This window comes from Rhincodon typus, chromosome 4 (genome assembly GCF_021869965.1).
Source record: "Rhincodon typus isolate 14 chromosome 4, sRhiTyp1.1, whole genome shotgun sequence".
Lineage (NCBI taxonomy): Eukaryota > Metazoa > Chordata > Chondrichthyes > Orectolobiformes > Rhincodontidae > Rhincodon > Rhincodon typus.
Window position 1 is genome coordinate 84882919 of NC_063335.1, and position 21550 is coordinate 84904468.

General features: G+C 40.0%; 1 protein-coding gene and 1 long non-coding RNA gene across 2 annotated transcripts in view; both read right to left on the reverse strand.

Moving 5' to 3' along the window:
• Nucleotides 1-21550, reverse strand: part of LOC109911499 (meckelin) — a 60207-nt gene that overhangs the window by 10683 nt on the left and 27974 nt on the right. The window lies entirely within an intron of this gene.
• On the reverse strand, nt 1714-19689 carry LOC125482960. The gene is made up of 6 exons (XR_007261967.1): nt 18815-19689; nt 16763-16919; nt 14449-14800; nt 11348-11471; nt 8675-8780; nt 1714-1770 (listed from the first exon to the last, which is right to left on the reverse strand). It is a non-coding gene; the product is annotated as an uncharacterized LOC125482960 (long non-coding RNA).

Here is a 21550-nt window from a genome sequence, read left to right on the forward strand (position 1 = left end):
TTACCCAACAACACTGAAGGAACAGTTATATATTTCTAAATGAGGAAGGTGAGTGGCTTGGAGGAAAACTTGCAGTTGTTTTCAGGTATCTGCTTCTCTTGTACTTCTAGATGGAAGTGGTCATGGGCTTGGAAATGCTGTCTAGGAATATTTGCTGAGTGCTGCTACAGAACATCGATGGCGGAGGGAGTACAAGGCTTATGAATGTAGTGCCAATCAAGCGGACTGCTTTGTCCTGGATGGTTATCAAGCTTCTTGAGTTATTGGAGTTGCACTCCTCTAGGCAAATAGGGAGTATTCCACCACACTTCTGACTTGTGCCTTGTAGATAGTGGACAAGCTTTGGGAAGTCAGGAGGTGAATTACTTGCTGCAGTATTCCTGGCCTTTAAGTTGTTCTTGTAGCAACTGTATTTATGTGGCGAGTCCGATTGAGTTACTGATTAACGGTAACCCCCAGGAAGTTGAGACTGATAGTAACTGAATGTCAAGTGGAGGTAATTAGATGTCTCTTATTAGAGATGGCTATTGCCTGGCATTTTTGTGGCATGAATGTTATTTGCTACTTGTCAGCTCCAGATGTTGTTCCATTTGAAGTGCTTCAGTGTCTGAGGAGTCGTGAATGGTGCTGAACAATATGCAACCTTTGGTGAACATCCCCACTTCTGACCTTATGATGGAGGGAAGGTCATTGATGAAGTAGCTGAAGACGGTTGGGCCTAGAAACTCCTAGGAACTACCCTGAAGAACTCCTGCAGAGATGACCTGCAGCTGAGATGGCATACCTCCATCTTCCTCTGTGTCAGGTATTACCCCAAACAGCAGAGAGTTTGTCTCTTGAGTCACAATGATTTCAGATTTGGTAGGGCTCCTTGACGCCACAGTCGGTCAAATGCAGCCTTGATGTCAAGGGCTGTAGCTCCCACCTCATCTCTGGAATTTAATTCTTTTGTCCATCTTTGAACCAAGGCTGTAATGAGACCTGGAGCAGTATAGTTTCAGTGAAACCTTAACTGGGAGTCAGTGAGCAGGCTGTTGCTAAGCAGGTGCTGTTTAATTGCATTGTTGGTGACACCTTCCATCACATTTCTTCGGATTGAGTATAGACAGATGGGCCGGTAATTGGCCAGGTTGAATTTGTCCTTTTTTTTGTGTGCTGGACATACTTGGCTCTGATATTGGCTCTGTGGTACCTGAAAGAGGAGGGGGTGTGGTGCAAAGTGGCATCTAGTGGTAGCAGTGGACAGTAGAATAAGAGAAATTCACACTGTTTTCTAAAACAAAGAGAGTGAGTCCTGATGGCTGTGTTGCATGCCTGGCAGCATCTTGTGGGCTCTGAAGATGAATTATATTAGTCTTGAAAAGTTAACTCTGTTTTTCTGATAGTTCTGCTGAGTTTCTCCAGTACTTTGTATTTTAATCCAAACCCTGGTTATTGGTTTATAATGGTAATCTGATCTTTGAACCTGTTGGACAAATTTGTAGCTCACATATACTGTAAAGGTCATGTCTCATTCTGTTTCACTTTCAGATTTTTTATTACTTCAATTACCTTCACTTTGAACACCACGGAGTTAATTAATGATAATGTTCGTTGCAGACCATAAACAACTGTGATTATCATGATTAAAGTTTCGGTGACAAGAAAAAACTGTTGCTTACTAAGGTGAATCTTTAGTTGAAATAACAATAATTCTTTCAAACTGAAATTTACCTCTGTATTCTGATAAGATGCAGACAAGTCCATTTCATATTCAACTGAAAAAGATATCTGTTGTGTATAAAGGGAAAACATATCAAATACAGCATCCAAAGTTTGTTTCAAGCTAATTGCTCATAACTTAAAAACCTAAGTACCAAATTCAGATGCCAATTGTTTGTGTTTGATGTGGATGGTCAGAATTCTGGGAGTGGCTTTTGCACATATCTGCTAAATGGACCAATATTAATGAACATCATAAAATTAGAAATAGGAGCAAGATTAGGACATTCAGTTCTCCGAGCTGCTTCACCAGAGTTTGATTATGGCTTTAACTCCATTTTCCAGCCTGTCCCCATAAAACTTGTTGATCAAAAATTTAAGACACCCTGGACAATGACCCAGTCTCCACTGCTCACTGGAAAGAGAATTCCAAACACTGACGACTCTCAGAGAAAAAAAAAATTCCTCCTCATCTCCATCAGAAATGATAGGACCCCTATTTTTAAACAATGCCCCTTTATTCTAGATTCCCCATGAAGTGAAACATCTGTTTAGCAGCTATCCTGTCAAGGCACTACAGAATCTTATTTTTTATTATTACCATCACCCCTCATTCTTCTAAATTCCAATGCATTTAGTCCAACCTACACAATCTTTCCTCATAAGACAACTCCTTCATCCCAGGAAACAGCTTAGGCAATCTTGACTGAATTGCCTCCAGTATAAATATATCCCACCCTAACTGGAGTGATCAGAACTGCACATAACTCACACTTCGTGAGATCTGAACAATGCCCTACATACCCGTTAGCTACACTTATCTACTTTTAAACTTCATCCTCTTTTCAATAAAGGCCAACATTTCCTTTGCCTACTTGCTGTACTTGCATGCGGATCTTTTATAATTCATGCACATGTCAGGACACAGAAGAAGCACAGCTTACACTTCATTGCATGTAAATCTGTACATTCCTACAATGCTCCCAAGAAGCACCTTTTGGCATTTTACTGCATTAAAAGTATTATATAGAAACAAGTTGTTAGAGCATTAACTTTGTACAAGACCTGTACATATTACATATATTCACACTATGATACTGTAACTTTAAGAGGTATATTTTGTCTCTTTTTATTGTGAAGAAAGGTTGAGACAGAGGGGCGAACAGTCTGCTCCAAAGCCAATAAAGTAAACAGGTTATAGGTCTTTTTTTTTATGTATAAAGTTGCAACAATAGAAGCAGCCTAAATGGATGGGATCAAGCTCCCACAGAACCAGGACATTTACTTTTAGCCTTCAGGAGCAGTTTCTGGGGTCTTGAAGCTGGATTCGGAAGCTCTTAATTCCCTCTCTTTTACATCTAAAAGCTCGGGTTCTCTTCCTGCTGCTAGACCTGCATGTGAGACAATCTGTTACTGAATTTGTCTTTGCCATGGGTGTGCTTATTGGATATTACTACATTGGAGCAGCTAATGAGTAGTTTATTATTTTGTTAAGTATTTCAACAGAGTTACAGCTAAGCCAATTATTTTGCTTTTTATTTTGTCCTATTTTAACTACAGCATATGAATAAAGTGTGTTTTGCTTCAAGCGCTGATAGTTTGGCCAATTGAATTGTATCTGGATCGCACCACCTGGTATTTGCCTTTAAAATAAGAAAAGTTAGGGTGAAGGCTATCTCATGGACATGTTTTAAGGGGTTTTGGTCTGATCCATAACAGATTGGGGGCTCTTGTTGGGATCAAATTCTCTAATTCCAGGTTGAGTTTAGGATTATTGGACTCAAAGGCAGGGAGAGGTGTGTGTTGGTTTTTTTCCTTTTGGGTGCTGCACTTAGTTGGTTTTTAACAGGGTGTGCCTTGTGTAATATTGGCTCTTTAAGAGTTTCTTGCGGATGGAAGAAGTCACTTCGGGTGTTTTACAGAAAGTGAGCAAGACAAAACTTTCAGAATTGGCAAACAAGTTGAAGTTGGAGATGCCTTTGTCTGTGAGGAAAGGGGGAATAATTGTGGCAATAGCGCAGCATCTATAATTGCCAGGAATGCAATCAGAATCATTGGAGATTGGTAAAATTCAATTGCAAATGAAGCAACTCGAATTAGAGGCAATGGTGAGGGAAAAAGAGAAAAAAAGAATAACCCTGGTAAGAAAGAGAAAAGGAAATGAAACAGTTTGAATTACAATTAAAAGCAGTGGAAAAAGAGGAGGAAAGGATGGCCCTAGCAGAAGAAAGAAAGGAAGAGAAAATTTTTGAACATCAGAGGTTGGAACTGAAAACTCAAAGTCAATTTAAAATGGTAGAGGTGGAGGTCAAAAGTAGCAGTAGCGATGAAGACAGTGATGGACAGCAATCCCATCATAGCCAAAGGCCTGGTGTTGATCTGTTTAAATATGTCCAAGCATTGTCTAAGTTGTACAAGAAGGATGTAGAAGCCTTTTCCATTTCATTTCATTTGAGAAAGTGGCTAAACAAATGAAATGGCTGGTGACCGTGTGGGTATTACTGATCCAAACAAAGTTCGTAAGTAGAGCTAGTGAGGTATTTGCATCACTATCACAGGAGTTATCTGGGGAGCATGATGAGGTTAAAAATACCATCGTAAGTGCATATGAACTAAGTACCAGAAGCCTACAGAAAACATTTTACGAATCTCAGGAGGGAATCTGGTCAAACGCACATAGAGTTTGAAAAGATCAAATAAAGTAATTTTGATAGGTAGATAAGAGCCTTGAAAATAGATAAAACATATGGCAGTCTTATGGGACAATAATTTTGCAGGAGTTCAAAAATTCACTTTCTGATGTAGTGGGAACTCATGTAGAAGGGCAGAGTTAAGACTGCAAGATTAGCAGCTGAAATGGTCGATGATTATGAGTTTGTTCATAAGTCAAAGTTTGGCTTCCAACAAAAATTTCAATCTGTGAGGGATAGAAATTCAGAAAAGAAAAAATCCTCAGGCGATAAGGGAAAAGGAGGTCTCATTTAAGATAGTAAAGATAGCTTACCACAGGATAAAAAGGAAATCCATGAGGGGGAAACAGGAGGGGGAAAGAGAAGTAAAAAAGCTCAGGTGCTTTCACTGTAATAAAGTAGGCCACATGAAGTCGCAGTGTTGCTGGTTTAGCAAAAGCACTGAGAAGATGGATGTGGGAAAACAAGATAACCCAGTGAGTTTTGTTTAAGTGGTAAAAGAAAGCACAATGGAAGCTAAAAAGTTGCAGAAGAATGAATAATCTGATCAGGGGTTGGTTGAGAAGGAAGCGCTAGATCTCTTTAATGAATTTACTTGTATGGGTATGGTTTATTCATGTAGATCTGGAGGAGTAGGTAAAGAAATTAAAATTTTAAGAGATGCAGGAGGAAGTCAATCTTTGATGGGGAGATATGTAATTCAGAAGGACCTTTGCCAGAAAGTTGGTATTATGTGAAATTCATGGCAAGAACAGCATTGTTCCATTATATAAAGTGAGGGTGGACAGTCCGGTGAAAAGTAGTGATGTGGTGGTAGGAATAATAGAGAAATTCTCAATTCCAGAAATATAGCTTATCCTTGGTAATGACATAGCTGAATCGCAGGTGGGAGTGATGTCTACTGTAGTTGAAAAGCAAGTGGAAAATCAGGCAACTAAGGTGTATATTCTGGAACTTTTCCAGATTGTGTGGTAACAAGGTCACAAAGCCACAGGCTGAAGCAGGAGGAAAAATCGGGTATTAAGGTAAGGAAGTTGAAGTTCAATTACCAGAAAATATGTTTGATCAAACAGTTGAGAAAAAAAGAACAGATGGAGGACAAAGTGGATATGTTTGGTTCAGGGAAATTAGCTGAATTACAACAGAAAGATGAAAAACTAAAGCAGTTGTATCAAAAAGCATACACAGACGAAGAATCTGAGTGTACCCCAGAATGTTACTATCTTAAAGATGAAGTCTTGATTAGGAAATGGAGACCATCACATATTCAGGCAGATGAAAATGGACTGAGGTTCATTAAGTTGTATTACCAGTGGGTTACAGAAATTAAGTGTTGTAGGTAGCACATGAATTACCAGTAGGAGGTCGTTTGGGAATAAGGAAAACTCAAGCCAAAATACAAAAACATTTTTATTGGCCGGGTCTGCATAAGGATGTGGTTGACTTTTGCCTGAAATGTCATATGTGTCAGGTAATTGGAAAACCTCAAGCAGTGATTAAATCAGCACCCTTATTATCACTTCCTGCATTTGACGAACCTTTTATAAGGGTCTTAATTGATTGCTTAGGACAACTATCTAAAACAAAAAGTGGAATCAGTATTTGTTGACCATAATGGATGTGTCGACTAGATTTCCAGAGGCCATTCCATTACATAGTATCATAATACTAGATATGGACTACCCACAAAGATACAATCGGATCAAGGGCCAACTTTTACATCAAACTTATTCATGGAGGTTATGGATAGCTTAGGAATAACACAATTCAAATCCACTGTGTACCATTCAGAATCGCAGGGAACATTGCAACGGTGGCCTCAAACTTTAAAGGCCATGTTGAGGGCTTATGGTCAAGACTATCCAGAGATTTGGGATAAAGGAATTCCATTTGCACTTTCTGCAATTAGAGATGCACCTAATGAATCAACTAAATTCACTCCATTTGAATTAGTTTTTGGTCATGAGGTGAGAGGGCCATTGAAATTAATTAAGGATAATTGGTGAATCAGAGTTCAGAGACCAGGTATTTGGACTACATGTGAATTTTAGAGAGAGATTAAATAGAGTGGGTGAGTTGGCCAGATAGCACTTAAAAGCAATACAACATGTGGCGAAACAGGAAGTCGACAAGAAATTAAAAATTTGTAATTTTGCTAGTGGTGATAGAGTGTAAGTGTTACTACCAGTTGTCAGTGAACGTTTAAAGGCAAGGGTAAGTGGGCCTTATCAAATCAAAAGGAATTTGAGTGAAGTGAATTATTTGCTAAACATGCAAGATAGAAAGAAATCTCACAGAGTGTGTCATATGAATATGCTCAAAAGGTATTTTGACAGGGAAGGAAATCAAAATGAGAATATGTTACTGGTTGCAACACAGAGTGGAGAACCAATTTCAGATGATTCTGAATTGGACTTTCTTCATATTAAACTGGACAATGAGGAAGTTCCCAAAGATTGGGATAAATTATTGAGTTAACTTTCAGAGGAAAATCAAAATGACGGGAATGAGTTATTACAATTACATGGGGAGATATGTGGGAATAAGCTGGGAAGTATTAATTTAATAATGCATGATGCAGTTGTAGGAAATGTTGTTTCAAGTAAGCAAAATCCTTATAGACCTAACATCTAAAGGAAACAGAGGTTCAAAAAAAGATTGAATGCTTGCTCCAGGTCAATACGATCAAAGTGAGTTGCAGCTAATGGAGCTCACTCAAAGTAATGAAACCAAAACTAGATGGTACTCAATGATTATGTGTGGATTGTTGTAAAGACAACGCAGTTACAAAATCCAAGTCATATCCTATTCCACGGTTGGAAGAGTGGACTGAGAAGGTGGGACTAGCAACTTGTATTTCTCAGCCAGACTTATTCAAAGGTTACTACCTTTATCCAAAAAAGTAAAGGAAATATTGGCTTTCACGACACCAAATGAACTGTACCAGTTTAAAGTGATGCCATTTGTTATGAAAAATGCGCCAGCCACAATTCAAAGACTAACCAATAAGGTAGTTTCAGGATTACCCAATTGTGTGGTGTATATCAACCATCTGGTGATTTTTAGTGACACATGGAATGAACATTTTGAGCAATAATCACAATTGTATGATTAAATTTGGGAGGCGAGCTCGAGTGTCATTGGACATGGTCAAATAGCCCCATGGATGTGAAAACAAAGATTATTGGGGAGTTTCCTATACCATCGGCGAAGAGGGAAGTACTACGATTTCTGGAATTGAGTGGTTTTTGTTGGATGTTCATACAGAATTTTAGTAGTGTGGTTGCACCACTGACTGACTTGTTTAAGAAGTGCAGAAAATTTCAGTGGGCAGAGGACTGTCAGCACGCATTTGACAGCCTGAAAGCTTGTTAACCGCTGCCCAGTGTTAGCCAAAACTAATTGTGCGAAGCCATTTAAAGTGGCTATTGATGCGAGTGATGTGGGTGTTGGTGGTTTACTCTTGCAAGAAGATGATGAGAAGATCGAAAGATCTATTGGGTATTTTTACAGAAAATTGATTTTTGGAATCCAATAAAACAAAATTCTAAATTCTCTGTACATAAGGTTTACTAACTCCTTAGGCTGAATCGGGGCTTTATCAAATAAGCACTTCTTTTGTGCTGCTCTGTATGGCTCATATTCACGGGACAGTGGCTCAGTGGTTAGCACTGCTGCCTCATAGCGCCAGGGACCTGGGTTTGATTCCACACTTGGGCTACTGTCTGTGTGGAGTTTGCATATTTTCCCCGTGTCTGCATGGGATTCCTCTGGATGCTCTGGTTTCCTCCCATAGTCCAAAGATGTGCAGGTTAGGTGGATTGGCCATGCTAAATTGCCCGTAGTGTCCAGGAATGTGTAAATTAGGTGGATTAGACATGGGAAATGCTGGGTTACAGGGAAAAAGTAGGGGTATGGGTCTGGGTGGGATGCTCTTCTGAGGACTTGTTGGGCTGAATGGCCTCTTGCCACAATGTGGGGATTCAGTGCATTTTACTTCATGGTTTGTTGTGTATGAGAATAATTGAATGAATTTGGTTGGTTATCCTGCTTGATGAGATCACTATTCTGGATGCTTGATAATCCCCCTTGACTTGATGTCAGATTCAAATTAACACTGGAAAGGTAAAAGAGATTGCTTTTTGTGGGCAGCTTTCTCTGAGGTCAGTGCCAAGTGTTATTGTCTTGCTGCTGGCCACAAAATTGAGCCACTATGAAAACAGTCAATTTTGTTCATTTACATCTTACTCCTTAAATATTTTTAAAGTGGAAATTTTGCTTACTGCAACAGACTGTTGATCTGGATCTTGGATCTTAATACTTTTGTAGGAAACAATCAGAGTAGGAGGAAAGATATTTCCTTGTAGAGTGTTAGGCACAAGATTGACCCTGTAACAAGATGTCAATAAAGTTACAATCCATTTAGATATTTTCACAAACTCAGTTACAAATTATGACCTCATAACAAATTACATCTATTGTTTCCTTTAAAAACTTAGTAAGTAAACTAGTTGACTGAAATTCTGATGGGTAGCATCTAGTGTTCCAATATTATAGAAATGCTTAAGTTTATGGCCTGGCCCATCTTGGAGTTGGAGTGGATCAGGAGGTCTTTAGAAATGATGAACAGGGCATGATTCCTGTATTCCTACCTCCATTCTTATTTTCACCTACTTTTGCCAGCATGGGATAATGATGCAACCAGTGAGCTCAATGTCACTTTTACGCTTGATGGATCCATTGTGAGGAATTTCAGACATCCCAACAAATTTGATGACACTGAGTGTGTTCTGTTAATAGATCATGGCACCTCACAGGAGTTGTGAACAATTGGGGACCCATAGTCCTGAACCAAAACACTCTTCAACATTGTCTTTGAAATACCTTGCCTCTCATCATTTCTCATAAAATATTCATAGCATCAATGACAAAAAAATCCATAATGACATCTATTGGTCTTATATAAATAAATACATAGATATTGAAAGAAACTCTTAAAAAGATCAGGTTGCCATGGGTAATAAAGATGTCAAACAAAATTATCACTCCAGTGCAAAATGTCAACATTGCCTGTTGAACTGAATGCATTTGCCAATCTTGGAGTTCAGCCAAGTAGTCGCAATAAGGCTGCCAGAAAAAGATGGCCAGTCATCTATTTAAGTAGGTTCTGTGGATACATCTTTCCATCCGATTCACAACAATCAATCCCTATATATCTCCTTGAAAAGAGGTTCCTGACCCACAGTATAATGAAATAAAAATAATTGTTTTCTTAGCTTTAAAATAGCTTTAAAAATCTCCTCAAACTCTACATTTTTATCAATATTTTCAGTTATATTCTCTGACTCAACTATTACTATCCAGTCTCTGTCACCTCTGTGAAGTACTTTTGGAATTCAACAGAATTAAAATGAAAATACAAGTTATTGTGATTTTACACAATAAAATTGCATTTGGCATTAGGATACAAGCTCCATGGACAAGTTCAGACTGGAACTTTGGAGGGAGGTATTTTACTACAATGTTGGAAGCTTTGATTATCTGCGTGTCAAACAGAACCAGCGAGTTTGACAAAGCTAAGTGATTTCATAACCATGGTTCAAATCAAACACACAGTTGTGAACGGTAGTAGGCAATTAAAACAACTAACTAGAGGAAGAGACTTTTAAAAAATTCAATAACGACAATAATTCGATCCACTCCATGTGATATGAAGAATTTACTGAAGGTACCGGACACATGCAAAGGCCTCAGCCCTGTTAACGTTTTGGCAGTAAAACTTCAGATTTGTGATCTAGAACTAGCCGTATCCCTGACCAAGCTCTTCCAGTACATGGACAACAGTCAGGCTTGAGTGGCAAGTAATGTTCACATCATGGAAGTGTTAGTAAGTTGTGCATTGAGTTCTCAAGCTTAAGGATAAAAATATGGAGTCTATTGATTGATTCAGCATTTTGAGCACGTACAATGACACGTACAATGCAACCTTTTTGATTTTCATCCAATTACTCTGTTGAGGAGAAAGAAGTTGCTGCTGCTAGTGTTGCTCCTGCTGATGCAGTTGGGAGTAATATGACTTTTGATCTTGTCCCTCCACTTGAAGTAAAAGATACAAATAATAGACAGGTGAACTGCCTTCTGACTAGTTGCAAATCACCTCTCAAGAAGGGAAACAATTTCAAGAGAGAAGAGGTGCTGTTAAAAGTATCTCTCATATGGCTGTAGCTCTTTAGTGCTTTTGTTCAAAGCCTTTTCAGCTTGCCAGTTTCCTGCTGTGTCTTGTCTCAGTGGCCATGGTGTGCAGCAGATAAAGCATGGATGACATGCATCATTGAGGAATTGAGAATTAGAAGTTAAAAACACCAGTAACATTAAGGGTGATTTTGGTTCTCAACTATTTTCTACTTGGTTTGTTCCTCAGATTATCAAAAGATCTATGTTGTTTTCTTTTATTTTAGACTGAGAAAGAAGTTGGCTGGTTTCCAACAGGTGCAGGGTGGGGTGCGACAGTTTCACAGACTGGATTCTTGTGGCCACCAAGATTTCATCCAAGAAGCCTTTGTGAATTGGAAGGTGACCCATTGCCTGATGTGCAAATCCCCACTGTAAGCAGATCATGTAGGTGAATGTAAGTTTTTTGGGAAGCTGGAATGTTGTTCTAATAATAAAAGGAATGAGATAAAAACGATAAATTTTAGTTTGATTTTTTATATACAGAGATAATGATAGGCTTCACTTTCAATTGTGTCTACCAAAGTGATAGTCCCTAAATGCAGTGAAGATGGAAAAAGCCCTATTCCATAAGACTTTCACTCTGTTTGGCTAACCAGGGCATCTCAAAAGTATATCAGGCAGCTTGAATGAAAATTGAAAATGTAATGGTTTCGTGTCTACAACAAAAGTAGCAACTTGAAATTCCATTTCCTGTCTGTAGTCATATCAAAGATTTTTCTCACCTGATTTTTATACTGTTAGCAACTCTAATCACCTTTGGTTCATTCTTTAGGTTAATTTCACGACCAGATAAAGTATCCACCAAGAAAATACGTCTAGTAAAACGCCAGTTATTTTCTGTATTACCTGTGAAATGAAAAAAATGTTTGAAAACTAGTCAAAAACAAACACAAAGTCTTTTAATTCCAGGTAGACACTAGAAATAAATAACAATATTGAGCTCTGCAATCTATCATTTTCTGGCTTTTAGAATTAAAGGCTGGAAACCTGGGGTTTCCGCAATTTTCCAATGACTTACATTCCTGATTTGACGACCTGCAGCCTAGGGACTTAAAATAAATGGCTGCAAAGATAGTGGATGCATTGGTTGTGATTTTCAAACAATAATCAGGATTTGGAAAGGCGCCAGGGAATTGGAAAACCCCAAAATGTAACATGTCACTCAAGAAAGTAGGTTGATGGAGGGCAAGAAGTTACATGTCTGCTAGCTAAAAATCTTTCATTGGGAAATTGATGGAATCCATCATTAAGGAAATAGTTGCAGAACAATTAGAAAATCATAAAACAATGAAGCAGAGTCAACAAAGTTTTTATAAAGGGGTAATTGTATTTGAATTATTAGAATTCTTTAAGGTTGTAACAGGCAAAGTGGGTAAAGGTGAATCAGTAAAAGTATAGCTTCTGTATCTTCATTCTTATTGATGCAACTAAAATGATAAATCAGATTTAAAGTGCCAATATCTATACAAGTGTGACATTTGATGTACAATGAAGTGCCACCTAAGTGCCCTCAGAGACTGTTTTTTCCTTACCCTTCAACCAAATCTCAGTGTAGTCTCAGCCTCCGTGGCGAGGGTGCTCTGTCCTGTATTGGGGTCTTTTGAACTTAAAAGTTTGAGCGGATGACCCACAGGAGCATTTGTGGATAAAGGGCTCAGATAAAGGTTAGGGTATCCTACCCAGATGCAAACATGCCTCCTAGTCTTGAGTTTCCCGAGGGTTGGGGTGGTTGGCAGGATGGAGATGGAAGGGCCCAGCACATCTGGAGTATCCTGAAAGGAGACTTTTGGGGGGGCCTATAAGAGGTTCCTTCACTGTCCGAGAACCAGCTGGCACCACCACATTGTCTCCAGAAAGGGCGTCTGGAGTGAGGTTTATGATGAGCACTAATAACTAAAGAGATGGAGTGCAGGTTTGTGTACATTTCCAGCAACTGTTGAATGTTTATGTGGATCTTGCTTTTCATGGAAGATGCCGACTTTTCTATCGAGACAGTCAAAATGTACACAGAGAGGAGTATGGTACTGATAACATTGGTAGACTCTTCCAATCTTTGATCTAGTTAATTGAATGTTCCCAACAAACCTTCCTGCTGCTCCTGTGTTTGATGGTGCATTTTCATAAAGCAATTAATGGTCCACACCACGGGGTCCTCTTCTGTCTTGGGCTCAGTACGTACCTGATCTTTGGCAGTCTAGGCACTGAAGCATTTCTTCTTCGACCAGCTGTTGAATACCAGTGGTGTGCTCACTAGAGTAGGTTCCTAACTCTAAAGTACCCATTAAGGTGGCATATTTGACTTGGTGGACAGTACGGGTAACAGTCTTGTTGCATCCTCTGAGGGAACTGCAGTTTCTTGAGTTTCTTGAGAGATGGAGGAGAAGTTGATGGCCAGAGGGGATAGCCTTTTGCAGGTGGAGGCTTTATGGAGGCCATTGGTGCCTACAGAAGACAACACAGATTGAAGCTTGAAATTACTTGAAAATACATTCAGAGTGGTCGTAATGGGGAACAGTGCAGATCATCAGAATGAAATTTACAAAATTACTGGGACATGAATGGCCTCAAATTGATCCTTCTAATTCAAGAATCCTCTCCTTGCACAGGATGAGGAGAGGAATGTCAGCCACCACACTCCCTGGCTTTATTGTCACAGCTGTTAGTGTTGGTGCATGAAAAGTGGTAAGGTATCCTGAGTGAGTGAACAGAAATTCCAAGAAGCATTAGTAATTTTGGGAGAAAGAGTAGGTGACAGCCACTGAGGGAAGATGCGGCATGCAACAATGAGAATGTTAGATAGAGAATCTTGTTGGAAGATAGGTACAGTAGTGCAATTAGTGAGTGCAAGATAGCAGAGAGATGATGATGACGCTTAACCTTGTGGATCACAGAAGGCAACTAATCTTCTGGCAGCACTGATGCTTTTTCTTTTGGGCCCAGGATACTGCATTGACCTGGTAGCAGCTTCGAGTCAGAAGGCAGGGTTTGGTTCCACGGTCTCCTCTGGCAGTTCTGGCGAGATAGGATGACCCTCCTCTCCACCATCCTGCTCATCAGGTCCCTGTCATCAAATAGGATGCTGCCTTCCCTCTCTCAGACATGGCTTGTCCAGATGTGCAGTAACACAGGATGAAGGGCAATTCCTAGCTTGCAAGGCTTGTAAATATGGCACATGAGGTGGAACTGTGAAGGCACTAGGGACCAGTTCCACCACTGCTGAGCACAGGAATAAGTGAGACTAATGTAATAGATGCAGGGTACCTACTTAACGAGGTGAGCAGCCCAGAATTGTGCCAGAAAAGTCACTAGGGCTCACAGAGCAGATCCTTCCATGAAACTCCCTGAAATTGACACTTAGCTAAAATATGAGAAAATTCAGCCTATATCACCTATCTTCACTATCACTGAGTTAAAATTCCAACAGCAATGTGGGTGTTCCCACTCTCAAAGACTGCAGTGGCTCAAGAAGGCAACTGATAACCACCTTGACCAAGGTGTTAAGGTTAAGCAATTAATACTAGTCTGAGCCAGAGATGTCCATATTCCTTGATTCAGTCTCAGGAGGCTTTCAGAATAGAACAAAATATCCTTCATTATCACGTGTTCTCAAGTACAGAAGTACAGGAATACAGCAAAAAGTTTTATATTGTTGCTTCTTATGGTACCATCTTTGGTACAAAATACCTAGGTACAAATCTTAGATACAAAAGAGGAATAAAAAAGAAAAGTAGTCGCATTGCTTTACATAGCACAAGTTAGAAATATGATATATTTAAGAGGATAGGCATTACAGTCAGATAAACAAATTACAAATAAACATTACATTGCAGTAGCTCAGGTGCTTCCACATGTGGTCTGACAGCCTGCGCCAGACCCAGACCAACAACTTCCCCGTTCTGGTCCAAGCCTCCAGTCCGGTCTGTACCACCTCTCAGCTGCTCCAAGATAAATTTTCTCTGGGACTTGATTACCCGTGCTGGCCTCCACTCCGGGACTCGCTTCCTATGCCAGCCTCCGCTCCAGGACTCGATTCCCCGCACCAGCCTTGCTCCGGGACTGCTTCACCGTGCAGAGACAGGAATGGCGCTTGTGGCGAGGGAATAACATTTGTGACAGGGACCAGAGCAGCTCCCAATTTGTGATGCTTCCACTTTTCTGGCTATTAAAATTAATCACTGAGACATCAAGAGAACATGATTTAGATGAAGTGACATCATGCTGGATTAAACCTGCAACCTACTGAATAAGTAATGAAAGATTAATAGCCTGAAACATGGGGCGAAAATTTCCCAGTTACTTGACATTGCAGGCAGGAAACCCGGAAAACACAGAAGAGTTGGGTAAAAGCAGAGGAGCCATATCGGGGTAGCAGCCTGATTCATTCTACCTACATGCAACTTTTCCAGTGTGGACTGGGAATTCAATCAGCTTCCCAAACCACAGAGGCAACAGCCAATTATGCTGGTTAAGGCATGAACTGGGAGGGATTCTGTGGCCTCACTAGCATTTGATTGCTAGTGGAAGAGCACCATTATAGTGTGCAGAGGCCACTAGTTTCATGTCCCAGTGATGAAGGTGCAGGAATTGAAGACCATTATCATGGTCAGCCTGAATCAAAAGAGTGATTTTCCCTTTTTGTTATGTAACACTGTAAGGGTATCTCCATGCTAAGGAACCCTCACCGACTTACCTGGGGAATGACTACCTCTCCCGGACAGTATGGCATGGTTTTATAGCTGCTAACCCTCTGACTTGGTATGCAGCATTGAGGGCCTGTCTGGCACCCTTTAAAAGCAAGTAAGGAGGTAGGTAATTACAAGGCTGCTTCCGAGACATTTATATTGTCTTGTGTCATTTGGTTCTGACATTGCTGCCCTGAAACCTATGTCAAAATCTAGCACTGTTTCTTGTTTCACTGATGCTGATATTTCCAGAACCTTATTATCACTGGCAATTAATACTGTCCATTGTTGATTCAGTACTTGGTCACTGCAAATATGACCAGTTCCACACAGTAGAAGATATTAAGATATATTCCTTTAATAATTCCTATGCCAATGAGTGTATGACCCTAAACAATTTGGGCTCCTTTTTAGGTAATGGCATTTGTTTTTATAACATTAGCATCAATGATGAAACAACTTAAATGTAAGAAATATTTTGATTAAATTGCTAACACCTTCCAAGTGTACAAATTCATAAACTTAACTGAGTCCAATTTAATGCAAAAAGATTGTCAAAAGATAGTGTTGTACACTTTTGCTCATTTACTTATTTATATTGTTTATGATTTGCTTTTATGTACTCAGCCAAAAAAAGTGTTACCAAATAATACACAAATAAAATCCGAGTAACTTACTTTAAAATCCTCAAAATATGCACACTCTGAGCTTACTTTCAGGAGCAGTTTCAAAAAAAGGGTCAGTCATCATTTAATTTAATGACAGAACAGGCTCAAAGAGCCAAACAGCCTACTTCTTTTTCCAACTAAGCAAAGTGGTTTATACCATAAAATGTTTTAAAAAATAACAAATGGATAAGTAATCTCTATTATTTAAATATCAACAGAGAAAACAGAATTTTCAGTTACTTCAGTTGCATAGTTGAAAAGAACATGCATTTGACAATACTGCTCCTCCAAAATGTCCATCAATTGTATTTCTTCTTTAACTTTTTTCTGTGTTACATGGGGTCACAATAATGCTAGCAGATTACCTCGAATTTTGCAGCCGGCTTTACAGATGGACGTCCTTCCCACTGCTAACCATCCCCATTAATCTAGGGTAGGAACCATAGCATGGCTGATCATGGAACTCATCTGCTCTTACCAGGTGTTAGAAGTACATTATGTCAAAAGGATTTGGTGGCTAACAATCAACCTGTTTGGCTAGGTTACAAATGCCCTTGCATGGCATGGAGTGAGATGTGAACCCAGAATGCCTGGCTGAGAGGGAAGGATGCTGTGCTACAAGACCTCCTATATAAAAGGTGCTCACAAATAGGAACAAATATTTTTAATGCCTAGTTCAATAGAGTAATAGATTCTAAAATTGCATTGTCTTGCACGTGGCCAAGTCAGAAATGTTTCTGAATTAGGTAATTCAATAATAAATGCTACATAGCGACCTAATGTTTACCTTGGTTAACAAAGTGTCCATTGTATTGAAAGTTTAAGTTACGAACTGCAATAGGATGAAGTTTATCCTCACCATCTTCCCCTTTGTAAAGCATGTATAAGTCATAAAATTGAATGTCACCATAATCAGATAAAAGCTTGGAAACAAGAAATGTACACTGTTCAAGAAAGAAAATAAACAAGTTTAAAAAATGACACAATGAGTAGAAATTCTTTAAAAGGTAAAATAATCTTCATCTGATATTATAGCACTTGTATTATTAATAATATCCATTATAACAGTTTAATCTAAGCTATGGAACTAGACACATTTCCTGACTCCCAAACTAGCTTCTTTCCTTAAACCTGATTTGCTAATGAGTGTTTTACTGAATACCTATATGTATTTAATAGACATTTGAAACTGAGCAATTAGAGTACCTGAAAATGGAAGTAACATTCCCAACCATAATCCTCTGCAATGTTGCCTGTACAATGTTGCCCACTAATTTCCCAATACATATGTTTATGAGCTTGTGACTGATTTCTCCAAAGAACTCATTACCAACTTTCCACTACAAATGTTAAGGTCCTCATCTTCACTTTGAAATTGATCAGCAGTTTCTGATCAATTTCTATGAATTCCTCCAGTTGCACATCCACGTACACACTTTCCACTAATATCTTGCATCTTGTCCTTGTACCTTTTTAAGCAAAGGTAGTAAGGTATTAAGGGATGTGGGCCAAAGGCAGGCATGTGGAATTAGACCACAGATTGCCTACTCATGTTCTTAGGTTTCTATGTTGTTTCCTCCTCTAACAACAACATTCATTTCTTAACCAACCTCTAGAGCTCTCATTTGTCGCATTTTTGCCTTTTCACTCCTCTGCACATTGTCAATCACTTCTTTAGAATCTTCCTTTACAGCTGCATTTCTACTCTCTATAGTGTTCTGAAGTATCATTAGAAAGAATAAATACTACTGAAAAGGAAGCTTAACATATTGTAACTGTGTGTTAAAAACATAAAGGTTTCAATGTACTGTACATTTACTGTCAGAATTTTGCTGAATGTTCATGTACTGACCCAAAATCCAGTTTACTGGCCTCCTGAATTAATTCCAGGTAATTTTTAAACAACTTTACGTAAGATATCCCATTGCTTACTACTCTCCCATTTTCTTCGTACTTTACAGAATTTTTGGAAATGTGTTAATTTCTGGATCATGGCTAACAGTGTTATTTTCATTTTTAGGCAAATTAATTGCTCTATTTCAAAAATCTATTAACCACATATGGGTATTAGGTAAAAGTAAAGTATTTTAGGCTGTGCAGGAGTCAGAAAGGCAGGATTTAAATGCAAGTTAACTTGAGTTTACCAAAGAATTTACACTGATACTTTACACTTGGTCCCTTTATTTAAGTCATGTTTATAGTTTGTAAATAGGTAAGGTGCAAGCAAATGATCTTTGTGCACCCCATTAGCAAACCTGCCACCTTGAAAATGATTGATTTATTCCTGCTCTCAATTTTCTACCCTTTAATCAATCCTTTATCCATGCTAATATATTCGGAAGCCATTTTCTGAAGAAGGGTCTAGGCCCGAAACGACAGCCTTCCTGCTCCTCTGATACTGCTTGGCCTGCTGTGTTCATCCAGATCTACACCTTGTTATCTCATATTCAGAAGCCCGTGAGATTTTGTCTCGTGTAAGATCTTACAATGTAGCATCCTGTCAAATAACTTTGAAGATTCAAAAATTTACAACCCATAATGTATGATGTGAATTATATCATTAAAAAAATTAATAAGTTTCTCAAGCACAATTTCCCACTCAAAAAAACATGCTGATTCTGCTTAATCAAGTTTCAATGTGCTACTACTACTTCATTGAGGATGGGTTTCATCATTTCCCTCATGAGTCATATCAGATTGACTTTCCTGCAGTTCCCTATTTTCTCCATCTTTGATTTCTTTAAAAGTTGTATTACAAGTCTAAAATAAACAAACTTCAATAAATACAGCATAAAATGTTAGATATCAATTAGTAATGAATAGCATTAATCATACTCACTTGTTGCTGATATGTGATTCCAAAGATGTAAGCAGCCTTCAGCTTAGTCACGGTATCTGGGCACAACTGTAAATATGAACAATAAATAAAACATTTACTCTAATATCAAAACAAACTTGGCTACAGTTAGACTGTACGTGTAGATAGATTTAAAACCTAATAACTTAAAATTAAAAGTCATCTCAGAATATATATATATATTCCTTTAATATTATATCTCCTAGATAGGTTTGAAACTGGAAATATTAGTGCTGTATTTTTCCTGATTTAAGGAGAATCACAATATTTTACATGGATTAATGTGATGAAATGGGCCCCAATGCAGATTAAAAAGAACAACCTGAATTTAAATGCACCTTCAAAGTAATAAAATGTTCCAAGTCTGTCTAAAGACCTTGATAACACACCATATCACACTTAGCCACATCAGGTGTGAGGGGTAGTAGGAACTGCCGATGCTGGAGAATCTGAGACAACAAGGTGTAGAGCTGGATGAATACAGCAGGCCAAGCAGCATCAGAGGAGCAGGAAAGCTGACGTTTCGGGTCTAGACCCTTCTTCAGAAATGGATTCTGAACTAAATAGGGAGAAAGGGGGAGGCGGATAGAAGATGGATAAAGGAGGAGATAGGTGGAGAGGAGACAGATAGGTCAAGGAGGCGGGGTTGGAGCCAGTAAAGATGGTGTAGGTGGGGAGTTAGGGAGGGGATAGGTCAGTCCAGGGAGGACGGACAGGTCAAGGAGGCGGGATGACGCCAGTAGGTAGGAGATGGGGGTGGGGCTTGAGGTGGGAGGAGTGGATAGGTGGGAGGACAGGTTAGGGAGGCGGCTACGAGCTGGCTTGGTTTTGGGATGCAGTCAGGGGAGGGGAGACGTTGAAGCTTGTGAAGTCCACATTGATACCATTGGGCTGCAGGGTTCCCAAGCGAAATATGAGATGCTGTTCCTGCAACCTTCGGATGGCATCATTGTGGCACTGCAGGAGGCCCAGGATGGACATGTCGTCCAAGGAGTGGGAGGGGGAGTTGAAATGGTTCGCGACTGGGAGGTGCAGTTGTTTGGTGCGAACCGAGCATAGGTGTTCCGCAAAGCGATCCTTCGACATTTCAGCCATCTGCAATCCGACCCCACCACCAAAGACATTTTTCCCTCCCCACTCTTATCTGCTTTCTGGAGGGACCACTCTCTCCGTGACTCCCTTGTCCACTCCACACTCCCCACCAGCCCCACCACCCCCGGCACTTTTCCCTGCAACCGCAGGGAGTGCTACACCTGCCCCTACACATCCCCCCTCACCCTCATCCCAGGCCCTAAGAAGACCTTCCACATCAAACAGACGTTCACTTGCACATGTGGTATACTGTATCCGCTGTTCCAGATGTGGCCTCCTCTACATCGGGGAAACCAAGCGGAGGCTTAGGGACCGCTTTGTGGAACACCTACGTTCGGTTTGCAACAAACAACTGCACCTCCCAATCGCGAACCATTTCAACTCCCCCTCCCACTCCTTAGACGACATGTCCATCCTGGGCCTCCTGCAGTGCCACAACGATGCCACCCGAAGGTTGCAGGAACAGCATCTCATATTTCGCTTGGGAACCCTGCAGCCCAAGGGTATCAATGTGGACTTCACAAGGTTCAAAATCTCCCCTCCCCCGACCACATCCCAAACCCAGCCCAGCTCGTAGCCGCCTCCCTAACCTGTCCTCCCACTTATCCACATCAGGTGTGAGTTTGGATTGAATTGGTAACTAATCACTTAGTCTCAGTTGAGCATTAACTAGTTGTTGACATGACTTCTGCCCTTCATCTGGGAGAAAGTCTTGCACTACAGAGCAGCTAACAGTATCACTGGGAGAAGTGCCCATTGAAGAAAGTACATGCTGAGAAGTCCAAATTAATTTGGGTCCAAAGTTCTGGTAGGCTTTGGAGAGTGAGGGATGGTGGTTATGGGAAGCAGGGGTGGGAGAGCAGAATAACTGGAGATAACTCTGTTTGTCCCTAGGCACTTTTAAAAGACACCTGTCCATACAACTAAGAATGCAAGGCTCACGGACTGGTATGGGCCACCCCTTTAGGTGACCTCCATAAATTGGTCATGTAAAAGTCTCAGCAGCCCAAGGGAGAATGAGTTGCCTGACAATGCCCCTGTCCCCATTTCATTGATGTGGAGTTAGGGATAGGTAGGTAAATGCTCAATTCAGCAAGACATATCCTCAAATGTGGCAGGGGAACATATAATCCAGCCGATTAGGTGATGTGACCAAAAGTTTGTTCAAAGAGATAGGTTTCAATGAGCGTTGTAGAGGTAGAAGAGGGAGGATATTCCAGAAGTTATGGCAACAGAAGGCCTAGGCAATTAAAATTGAGATAGTCAGTAGGTGGAAATAGTTTGGAAGCTTGTGGAGATTACACGCATAGGGAAACACATGGAGCAATTTGAAAGCATGGATGAGTATTCTAAAATTAAGACATTGCTTGAATTGGAGCCAATGTAGATGAGTAAATAAGGCCAGATAGAGGTAAACAGGGTTTGATTCAAATTAAGTCACGGTCATCAGAGATTTGAAAGACAGACCTCCTGGGAGGTCATGAAATAACAAGGTATAGAGCTGGATGAACACAGCAGGCCAAGCAGCATCAGAGGAGCAGGAAGGCTGACGTTTCGGGCCTAGACCCTTCTTCAGACCCTTCATTTCTGAAGAAGGATCTAGGCCCGAAACGTCAGCCTTCCTGC